We start from the raw sequence: 12,247 nt of genomic DNA on the forward strand, positions 1-12,247 counted from the left end.
CCCTTGAGAGACTGCTTCCTGTCCTGCCAACAGCTTGATTCAAGGCACAGAGGTAAGAGTAATCTAGCCTTTCTGCGCAAGTCACCGGGGCAGGCTTCAGTAAAGATCAGAAACAAACATACTTGCAAGTGCATAAATCCAGAAAACATCTTTGCAAGGTCGTCCCTGAATGATGGTAAATCAACATGTTATTACGGGCATTGATTTGAGGCTTTGTGGTTCAAATGGTCTTGGGAAGACACTATATTTTAATAGACCTTTGTATTCTTCCATTTCCTAGCTCAGTGGCCAGGGAGAAGAAAGGGAGGGGTAGAGAAGGAAGCCAAGGGGCGAGGGAGTGAGTCTAATAGTACCAAAGAGTCAGAGATACTGGGCAGGTACTCCAAACTGGCACAGTGTTGGCTATTTGATAATTTCTTCTTCATTTGAATCTTGAAAATGACTATTCTTGGACAAGACCCTGACCCACTGACCTCAGTCTTATGGTCCAACCATAAAGTGCCCTTGAGAGGACTACTTTCTTTCTCTTGGTTTAAATTTATTTCTAAAATAAAAGATATAAAACTGATTTTTTTTTAAAAAAAAAAAGCTTCCCCATTTGCTTTGTATGATTCTAAATAGTATCCGGCTAAAACTGTCATTCAGGTTTTTATCCACATTTTACCATTTTAGAAGATATTTGAATAGGAGGAATTTTCTCTTTGTTAAATATAGAATTAATATATGTCAAAAATTTTAAAATATTCCAACAGTACAAAGGAACAAAAATAAAAAGCAAACTCATCACCGCTACCTCCCTCGCCTGGGACAGCCGCTGCCATTATCTTCGGTTGTCTGGGTAGTTAGTGTCACACCTTTATATAACAATGCACTTGAGTTTCACTTCTTATTTTTGACTCCAGAACAGGGGCTGTTGTTTGTCCCGTCTGAGAGTTTATGTGTCTCTTCACATCCCTATCCATTTTTTTCTTTCCCCTCGACTTCTCAATTTTTGTTAGCTTATTATTTTTCAATCATGCCTGTTGTCTTTATGTGTTTAATTCACATGACTAACCTCCGTATCACGAGTTTGTGACTTCAGACAGCTGCAAACTGCACTTTAAAGAAAATGACAGTGGCCGGGCGGTGGTGGCACACGCCTTTAATCCCAGCTCTCGGGAGGCAGAGGCAGGCGGATCTCTGTGAGTTCCAGGCCAGCCTGGTCTACAAGAGCTAGTTCCGGGATAGGCACCAAAGCTACAGAGAAACCCTGTCTTGAAAAACCAAAAAAAAAAAAAAAAAAAAAAAAAGAAAAAAGAAAAAAAAAGAAAAAGAAAAAGAAAAAAATAAAGAAAATGACAATGGTTCAGCCATTTTTAATCTTGAAAATTTTCTTCCCTCTGTACTTATTTTATCTTATCTAAATGCATTGCGTCCAATACCCCTGGCATAGCATGATTGAAAATTCATCTTACGTGATTACATAAGAGACTGGGTATTTTTAAAATGAACAATCGGAGTTAGTGATATAATGATGTATAATTATTATTCAGTGTTGAGCCAGGAAACATGGAACTATTAACAGTATCGGAAACAGAAAACACTATGATTTCAGATGAGGGAATGTTCAGATATCTTGCCTAACAAATTTTCTCTTACTCAAGTTCTGCTCTTCCCTACCCATCTCCATTGCTTCTGCTGCTTCTGTCCCCTGTACCTCTTACCTTAATTTCTTTTCCATATTGGTGAAGGACCACATCTCCAGTACTCTTTTTTTTTTCCAATGTGAAGGTGGTAAACTCGAGTGTTGCACATACAAACGATCATCACTTGGCTTTTGTGTCTCACCGATTTGGCAGGTAGAGTTCCGTGTCTCAATCCTTTCCCTCTAGAGCGGGAAGTTTCCATTGTCTCTGGGTGCCCACAGGTGCTGCTACCACTACTCAATCTTGTTCCTTTGCCATGATCCTTTCTCCCCTCTGACATTCTGGTGCTCCCTTGTGTTTAGAGTTGGTCAGCTCACCCCATGGTGTGTCTGGTGGTTTCTTTTCAGTGATCCTTCCTCATGCTCAGTCCCTCTATAGGAATCCAGGAGACAGCAGTGGGAGGTGACAAGATCCACAGGACCAAATGAAGGATTTGCAGGCAAATGACCTGAACTCAAATCTTGATTTTTTTTTTTTTTTTTACCATATCTTATTTCCCGGCTGTGCAACCTTGTAGAAGAGTTTGTCTTCACTTAGACTAACTTTTCTCTTCTATCTGGACAAAACGAGGACAGTTTCAGTCCCGCTCTTGTGGGCATGGACCATCTGTGGCTATTTATGTTGTGAACAACTGAGAGTGAAGTCGTTTTGCAAATCAAGAGGTGGATATTAGGACTAAAATTATTTTCAGGAATGGAAATTGTATGGTGTCAGGAAAACCTTGGACTCTTCCTTTCCCCGTGCATTTGGTCATTTGCTACCATGTCTGTATTTGTAGACAGCTGTGGTGTGGTCATCCCTCAGGCAACCATTCAGGGCAGCCTTGCTGCTTAGAACAACCGGTCCCTTGATACACAACAGACACCTGTAGTGGGCATTGCTGTCTTAGTACATGGGAAGACACTAGGTATATGATGGAGGAGATAGGACTGGGCAATAAATAACCCATCCCTTTGTTGTCTTTTGGATATCTCTTCACTATCTGAGCATAGAAATGACACACATATTAATTCACCTTAAACCTCTAATTTTTTAACAGTCATAAATAATAAAACCAAACATTGTATAGACCATGTGCCTAAATGCTTCCAGAAACTTGATTCTTGTTGATTCAGCACATACATAGAGTTAAAACAAAATTGAGTTTTCTAATGTGTATGTTCAAGAAATAGCATACCATAATGGAAGCTGGGAGGGTGAGTACAAAACCTCAAAGCATCAGATTTTGGAAGAATTTCCCAATCTGATCCCTGTTCTCCAAGTACAGAAACTGAGACACTGGCTTCAGAGGGAACTTAGACATGGTTATTGAAATGAATGGAAATAGATTCAAGCATAATCATTCCTGAACACAATCCACAATTCTATCAGAAGGGTCTGTTCCAGTAAGACTCTTTCAACCTTCTTATGGAGAATGGAAATTTTTCCTGCCCACAGAACTGTAGTGGTTCTCAATCTGTGGGTTGTGACTCTTTTCCCCCCAAAAGAATGATCAGAAAGCACAGATATTTACGTCATGATTCATAACAGTAGCAAATTTGCAGTGATGAAGTAGCAATGAAAATAATTTTATGGATGGGGGTCGCCACCGCACCACGACTGCTTTCAAATGTTACAGCATTAGGAAGACTGAGGGTCAATGTTGAGTGGCAGCAGAGAGGTGCAAGAACCTCTTGTTTCAGATCCAGTGTGGAGCCAACAGCACCATCCATGGGGGGCTCATAGCAGTAACATGTAGCAGCCATGACTGGTCCTCCTAAAGAGATGCAAAGAACTAGAGTCGTTTGGTTTTGATGAGGGGCAGAGACTGAACTTGAATCTGAACCTGATGTTACTCAGGAGACAAGTTCTCAAAGTTGAGTTGGAAAGAGAATCTAGACCTCAGTGTGGTCAAGACTCAATTCTGCTCCGTATCTAATGGGCACAGAGTAAACAGAGACAAACAAACCCCTTTAAAATAACCAGTTCTGGGGCTGGAGGTGTGGCTTAATGTTACATAAGCTTACTAAAGTTTTGGGATAAATTCCCAGCTTTACAATAATTAAACTAAAATTCTTGACATAATTCAAGGATGTTTTAATGAACTTGCATTTAATGGATCTTGTTTCAATTTTCTTTGGTGTGTGGTTTCTTTCTGAATGAGTTTTTATAATACTCTTGGAGTTCAGGGGTTTAAAATGCCTGAAGAGGTCTTTCATCTCCTTGGTTAGTTTTATTACAAAATATTTATTTCTTTGTGGCTACCAGAGAAAGCCACAACAAGTCAAAATGCAGAGAACAGCTGCCCACAGAGGCTCCATCCCCACTAATACATTTACAATACAACTGCTGTACCCAGTGCTTAGGAAACATCATGGAAGAAGGGGCAAAAAGATGAGAAGAACAAGGGGACCATAACATGTGTTTTTGTTATGGCAGAGAAGCTATACCCCAGAAATCCCAACAACATACCACCTAAAGAAGAAAGACCTGAACAATCCAACAACAGTTGACATCCTGAAGTGGATAGAAAAGATTTCATGGCGTTTCAACCCTAGGTGAAGAATCCTAAGCATTTCACAATTTCTGGGGAGGATAATTAGTCTTCCTTAGGATGAAACCTCCCAATTGGTAACCCAACCCTAAATGTTAATCCCTAGAAACATACATGCAGGCGACACTCATTAGGTTCAACAGGTCACATTTATATACTCATTCTTTTACATCTGTAAGTAAAAGTGATAGTAAAAGAAGAAAAGCCATGAATTTGGAAGGGGCAGGGTACAGAAGAGATAGGAGGGAGATGAGAGAGGAGGAAATAATGTTGCTATAATTTAATTAAATAATAAAATGCCCAAAGAAATAAGTTATGTCTTGTCTTGGTGGAGCACCCTGCCACAGTGCATTAAACCCTAGGAACTGCAGAGAGCACAGAACCAGTCAGAACAATGAGGAGTGCCTAAGGAAGAGGCCTGAGACCAAGGTATGAGCAAATGGAGAAGGAAATAGACATATTTAGCTCAGTGGGCTCACCAAGAAGATCCTTCCTCGATGGCCACTGCTATGATTTGGAATGAATTTGAGTGCATCTGTAGAAGATGCTGGTTTTGGAAGTTTGACCCCTGGTGCCGTGATGATGATGGTGGTTGGTGATGAAACTTAAGAGGCAGGGCCTAATGGGAAGCTCTCTATCTTTGGAAGAGCTGTCAAAGGAAAGGAATAGGGTAATTCATATGAGATCTTTTAGCTCTCTTGAGGGTATGTGGTTAGAAAGAGTGGAACCTCGGAATTGCTCTTGACTTACTGTTGATGACCTGATTATTTAGTGGTCCACACGGTCTTACCATTGCCTCATGCATGAGTTGATACCACCCAGCAGGCTCTCCCCAGCACCTGTAACACGCAGTTCAGACATGCACTTTTCAAAACATAATCAAATAAACCTCTTTTTGCATAAATTTTTTCTGCTTCACATATTTATTTTTATCAGACAAACAGAAAATGTGCCAACCTAGCCATGAAGTGGAGATATTAGACTTGTATCATGTCCCCTTAAGGAACTGTCCAGACAACAGTTTCACATGATAGGGAACTACACTGTGGCTGACAATCAAAGTGATGCTCTAACCGTCAGTCTTTCTGAAGTTGACACTGACCACTGATGTGGGATCCCTTCTGTATGCTGTGAATATGTCTCATTACCATTGGTTAATAAAGAAGCTGATTTGGCCAATAGCCAGGCAGAATAGAGCTAGGTGGGAAATCAAAGTACAAAGTCGGGGTGGGGGGGAAGGGGAGAAGGTGGAGTGGAATCAGAGAGATGCCAGCAACTGCCTGAGAAGCAAGATATGAGGTAATGAGCCACAAACCTCATGGTTAAAATATGGAATAATATAAATAGGTTAACTTAAGTTATAAGAACTAGTGAATAATGAGCCTGAGCTAATAGGTCAAAGAGTATGTAATTAATATTAAGCCTTTGAGTGGTTATTTTTAAAGCAACATTGTGTGGGTCTGCTCTGGGATACAGCATGACGTACCTTTCCTCAGTAGAGAAGTTGCAGGAGAACTCTGGTGCGGCTCTATGACTGACCCTTCATCAACATAGGGGCTATAGGAGAGATGTGATGGGAACTGGATTAAAACCATCAGAAGTCTCCCATTAAAATATATTATTAGGCACTTAACAGATAAGGTAGGAATAGTATGGGCTAAGTAATATGTTCACAGCATTATAGCTAGTGAGCCAGGGTCTGAGACTTTAACACAGTTGAGCCCGGCACTAAGATCTTAAATACTCTGTTCTCCTGCCTCTTTTCTTTATAAAGATTAATATCGTCAAAGTGCCAAAATAACCTGGTTGGTACCCAGAATAACTCAGTGAGAGTTGGAGGGTGTTGAAGATAGATTAGAACAATATTATGATTTCCCTGTCAAGGATAACTGACAGCTGGGCTCCACTTTGCCTGAGGAAGTAAAATTTTCTTATTAATGAGAGAGAAGCTGACATTCCCAGCCCTGCAGGGGGAAAGCTTCCCAGTTTGAGACGATCTCTTGTCAGTTTGAAACAGAGCTTCTACTGTCAACTCCGACTGTGGCTGTGTCTTTGACGATCTTCTCTAGGAGTCAAGGTCAAGGCGGAGTGGGGTGAGGAGCATCACCTTTCATTGGACTCAGAAGAATGTATTTAACTTCATAACCCTTTAGGAATTTGAGTAATTAGAAGGGAGTGTGTAAGTGTGTGTTGTTTTCAAGGAAGGTTTCTCTGGCTATGACTTCTGAGCATCCACGGTGCTTAAACATTTCCTTGAGGAGTAGCCACTTCAAGTCTGACTAGACTTTAAAAGATGGAACCAGAAAATAGAGACGTCCTCCCAAGACTCCTTGAGACAATAAGAAAAGTAAACACACAGCTTTCCTGGGCCGGGAGGGGCATTTGAGAGGCTCTCCTCTGTCTGGTGTTTACAGCCACCCTGAGACGAGATTTCCAACCTTGGGTTTTCAAACACTTGGTCATCTGGGTTCTGAGGCACTTTACACTCTCTTTGCTTGTCTACTGAGGGCCCTTCTATGTACCTCATTCTCCGGGCTTCACATTCCACAATGCCCCAGGAGTACTGTGAAATTAGACTCTACTGAGAATGTTTCCAGAAGTTTCTAAAGCCAAGTTCCAGAAGTCTAATTAGAGACTATGTCCCATAAATGTAAGGGCTTGATCAAAACCAGGTCCTTGTCCCAAGAACAAAAGGACTGAGGAAGTAGTCCACAGTAAATAAAAGAAGCCAGGGACTTGGGAAACATAAAATTGGGTTTAAGATCATGACCTATGGAATCTCAAGTGTTCTAATCCTTGGCTGAAAAAGTGGAAACAGAGTGCGGGAGTGACAGTTGAAAGAGCCGTTGCCCTCTCAAGCTGGAGTTACTAGTAATCCCACAGTATTGGAGACTTTACAATTCCCTTGGGAAACAATTGTTTAATTTCCTTGTTGAGGGTGCTAGATGCAGTGCAAGATTCAAGCAAGATGTGTGTCAGGGACCAGTCTGGATGAAAAAACCTTTCTCCTGGGTAAGGGCGTGGGGATTAGAAATATAGTAAAGAATATGAAGACATGAATGAAAATAATAAGTTGGAGAAACACAGAAGATAGTATTAGGAGGGAATGTTCGTGGGTATTGAAATTTTGCCTGTTTATTAAATGCTTAATAAAATACCCCTGACCCCAAAAGGCAGGAGTAAGACAAAAGAACATGATACAAGGAAATGAACATACCAATTGAAAGTCATGGGCTACATATATTATTCATAGTTAAACATATACACCATGGGTCACAAACCTACGTACATAGTCACACACAAAACAGATAAATAAGCATAATTTTTTATTTTTTAATTATGATTTTCTTTTTTGTTGAGAGTTTCTGACCTGTATACAATGAAATACATTTATATGTACCTCCCATTTTTCTTTTCCAAATTCCCTCATATCTCTCCCAATAATAATGTCCCTTCCTACCTAACTTCATATTGTTTGTTTATTTCTTCTTCTTCTTCTTCTTCTTCTTCTTCTTCTTCTTCTTCTTCTTCTTCTTCTTCTTCTTCTTCTCCTCCTCCTCCTCCTCCTCCTCCTCCTCCTCCTCCTCCTTCTCTTCCTCCTTCTCTTTCTTCTTCTATAATCCACTAAGTTCAATTACTGCTGTCTACATGTACACAAGTATGGGGCCATCCACTGGAGCATGGGAAACCTGTCAGTGGGAACATCCTCAAACAAACTAACCAAACAAACCACAATCCTCCCTTCTTCAGCAGCTCTTAACTGCCAATAACTCCTCAGTAAGGGGTGGGGCCTGGAGATCATCTTCTGTATCTACACCAGAATTTGGCTGGCTTAATTTTGTGCAGATAAACACAGTGACTGTGAGCTCATAAGGGAGCTAATGTCCAGAAGACTTCACTACATTCCTCCCCATGCTTCTGCTCTTAGATTCTTCCTGCATTCTCTTTCAAGATGTGTATGCATGTGCATGCGTGCATGTGAATGAGAGAGGAGAGAGAGAGAGAGAGAGAGAGAGAGAGAGAGAGAGAGAGCTGTCCTATTTAGTGATGAGCTCTTGACTCTTGGTCTCTTGTTCTCAACATTATGACCGGTATTGACTGCTGTATATGACCTGCCCCCTGTAAAAAAAGTTTCTCAGACAATAGGTAGAGAGAAACCCGTATCTCCAGGTATAACCAAAAATATTTAGAAGGAAACTTGATAACATGACTGTCTAATAACAATAGCATGTTCTCGTCATCATCTTATACCATCCCTATCTGGGGGCTTTTGACACAAATTACAATACCAGTGATGAAATTTCCTGTGGAGCAGGCCTTAAAACCAAAAAGAGAGTCTTTACCTCCTAACAGGTGTGCCTTATTCCACCTGGAAGCCCTTCTTGCCTAAGATGGCATGTGGACTCTAATACTGGGAAAGGACATTGGAGTCTTTTCTCTCTAGTTGCCCAAACAGTGTTCTAACTCTCAGAAAGCTAGCAAGAAGCAGAAAGTTTCCCAGTTGACCTGAGGTTGGTTTCTTCATATACAGCCCCCAAAGTATGGTGTGATCAGCAAAAAGGGTCTTACCATGTAGCTTTGGTGGGTGACCACAGGCTATGGTAAAGCCTGTGTTGCCTGGAAGACCTCTGGGCTTCACTGACCAATGATGTGTAGGGAGGTATCCAAGGCTTTGCAAAGAAATTTTCATTTATTAGCTCATGGCTTCTGGAGTGACATTGTCTACCCATGCAGGGTAATTCTGTTTGAACTCTTTTTAAAGTCATATTTGAAATTAACTTACAAACTAGAGGGTTTCCATAAGGCCTTTATAAACAACCTTAGTCTAATCCACCTTATTAGTTATAATATAATAATTTAATCCACCTTATACTCATCTTGTACCATGCCTGACCCCCACCCCCTTCCCCACTTCACCCTTTACCCTCCACTCCTCTCCTCTCGGCTCTCACATCATGCGAGTTCCACGGTCTCCCCAGTCATGTATTTTGGTTGGGTTGTGAGATAGTTTGTATCTGTGATAAAATTACATAAAAGAATCAAAAAACAAGCCGGGCAGTGGTGGCGCACGCCTTTAATCCCAGCACTCTGGAAGCAGAGGCAGGCGGATCTCTGTGAGTTCGAGGCTAGCCTGGTCTACAAGAGCTAGTTCCAGGACAGGAACCAAAGCTACAAAGAAACCCTGTCTCAAAAAAATCACAAAAAAAGAATCAAAAAACAAAATAAAAATAATTTATCATAGGGTGATAAACGGGCACAAATAATTAAAAAAATTGGGTAATATAATTGGAATAGAAAACCGAGAGAAACATGTAGTCCAGGTACTGGGTGCCCTAGCAGTGAACAAAAAAAGAATAGAAGAGAGAAGATGGGGAGGAACAGGGTTCAAGACCTGAAGGCTGTGAGCTTTCATATGGAAAAAATTCCATTGAATGATGAGCTCAGGGATTTAAAAGGGACCCTGTCACTGGACCTCATACTTTCCAGGTTCTTGGCATTTTGGAAACAAAACAAATAATATAGTCTCAACAACAACAACACTGAAGAAACACATACAAATAGCAGAGAAACAAATGGTTTGATTCATAAGCAAAGTCATGTTACAGGCCAGATATAAAAGACTGACTGAGATTTACTAAATAACTCCTGGTTAATGCCTGTGGCTTCCTTCTGTTGTTCCAGGAAGAGAAGTTGGTTATAATGTGTGGAGTGTGGGTAGTTTCGTTTTGATTGATAGGACTGGATTATATAAGCCTTTATTCAGTAAGCACGTTCTTTCCCATGATGCATCTGACTTTAATCATATACCAGTCAAATCATAAATAGGCACAACATAGTGTATAGGGGTTGCTTTATTGTGTCTGTACCAAGAGCCAGTACATACAGGATCGGCCCATTGCCCCTGGCTTCAGGATGTTTAACACTATGTTTGGCCACAAAAAGGGAGTTACTAAGGGTTTTTAGGGAGCTATACGTAGGAGTGACCCAGTTGTTTCATTTCAGAAGGGGTGTGCATGCATCCAGATGCAGGTGGGTGTTTCAGATTGCTCAGAGTGCAATTAAAAGAGGGTGAATGTGAGTACCTCAAGTCAGGATGGGACCTTGGGCCAGGCCATCTCAAGACTTGCCTCTTTCAACCCCAGTCCCACAACTTGGAATAGAATCTATAACTGCCGCTTTATTCAACCAGCACAATCCCTAGCTGTGTTCTACATATTTGTCCATATATCCACAGTTAAGTGTGGCTTTCGCCATTCAGCAGAGGAACCATTCCAGAAAAACACAATCAATCAAAAATGCAGAGTTGTGGAGCCCAGTCCCACTGGATACACCCGTCAAACAACTCCCACACTAAGGCTCAGGGACCATAGAGGAAGAGCGGCGAAAGGATTGTCAGAGCTGGAGGAAAAGAGAGTCTGCTGGGAGGTTGTCAGAATGGAGTCTCCTCCACATTTTTGCCTGCATGAACTGAACAATGACAATTACAGACAGGCTGACACGGGAGAGGAACAGCACACCAGGCATCAGGCTTACACAAGCAACAACAGGCAGCGAAGGGATGCTGAAGAGCAGGAGAAACTCTTCGCAGGAAGAGCACATTCACTGGTTATTCAGTACCAGTATTTCAGTACTCTGAAAACATACATGTAAGTAACATCATACAGACAGAGCAGGTTGTATTTATGAATTTAGGAGCACACACACAAAGCAAAAGAGGTCATGAATTCAAAAAAGAGTAAGGTATGTTATGTAAGAGGATTTGGGGAAAGGACTAGAAATGGGGAAATGATGTGATTATATTATAATCTCAAAAAACTAAAAAAAAAAAGTTATTTAAAATAATTGTAAAAGCCTTGTAAATGCCAAAGAGACAGAACAGATTCTAAGTGAAGAAAACAGGTCTATACCCACGACAGGAAATCAGAATTAATGGAGGAAGGTCATTGGTTAAATAATAAAGAAACTGCTTGGCCCTCACAGGTTAGAACATAGGTGGGTGGAGTAAACAGAACAGAATGCTGGGAGGAAGAAAACGTGAGTTCATACGCCTTAGCTCTGCTCTCTGGGGCAGATGCGATGAAGCTCCGACCCAGGATGGTGGAAGGTCATTGGTTAAATAATAAAGAAACTGCTTGGCCCTCACAGATTAGAACATAGGTGGGTGGAGTAAACAGAACAGAATGCTGGGAGGAAGAAAAACGTGAGTTCATACGCCTTAGCTCTGCTCTCTGGGGCAGATGCGATGAAGCTCCGACCCAGGATGGATGTAGGCTAGAATCTTCCCGGTAAGCGCACCTTGGGGTGCTACACACATTATTAGAAATGGGCTAGTCCAGGTGCGGAAAGTTAGCCGAGAAGAGGCTAGATATAATGGGCCAAGCAGTGTTTAAAAGAATACAGTTTGTGTGTTATTTCGGGGCAATAAGCTAGCCAGGCTACCAGGAGCTGGGGCTGCAGGAACACAGCCCACAGCTCCCACCACACAGAATGACACTGGAAGCTTCAAGGAGTAATTGCTCAGTTTTTAACATCTGTGAGGACAAATGATTTTCCTTCTTGGTTTTTATTTCGCAACTTGTACATAGCTAAACCTACACCCCAGTGTTGATCTCCCTCTCCTCTTCTGTGGCTCAGAGTCAACAGTCCCTTTCTCTGTCCAATAGCAGCACACTGGGTAGACCACGCAACCTCACAAAGTCAACCGTGGATCAGACCTCTCTGCCGTTGCTCTACTCCTCCCGGATGCTGTCCTGGTCCATGTCAACACATCACAGCTGCCCCCACCACCACCTCATCTCCAGAACAGGAGAAGCTTTGCTTTCAGAATTCAGAAGTGACAGGCACGAATTCCCTTGTAGTTCTCGGTCATGGCCTAGTCTTATGATGGCTGCAAGCTGCAGGGCAGACTGGGAAATATTAGACCCTGGTGTCGGGGAGAAATATTCCTACCAGGTCTTTCTCATTAACAGAGAGAAAATAGATGTGTGTGGGCTATTTAGTAGTCTCTAACAGGTCACCCCAACCATCA

This window comes from Chionomys nivalis, chromosome 3, assembly GCF_950005125.1.
Source record: "Chionomys nivalis chromosome 3, mChiNiv1.1, whole genome shotgun sequence".
NCBI lineage: Eukaryota > Metazoa > Chordata > Mammalia > Rodentia > Cricetidae > Chionomys > Chionomys nivalis.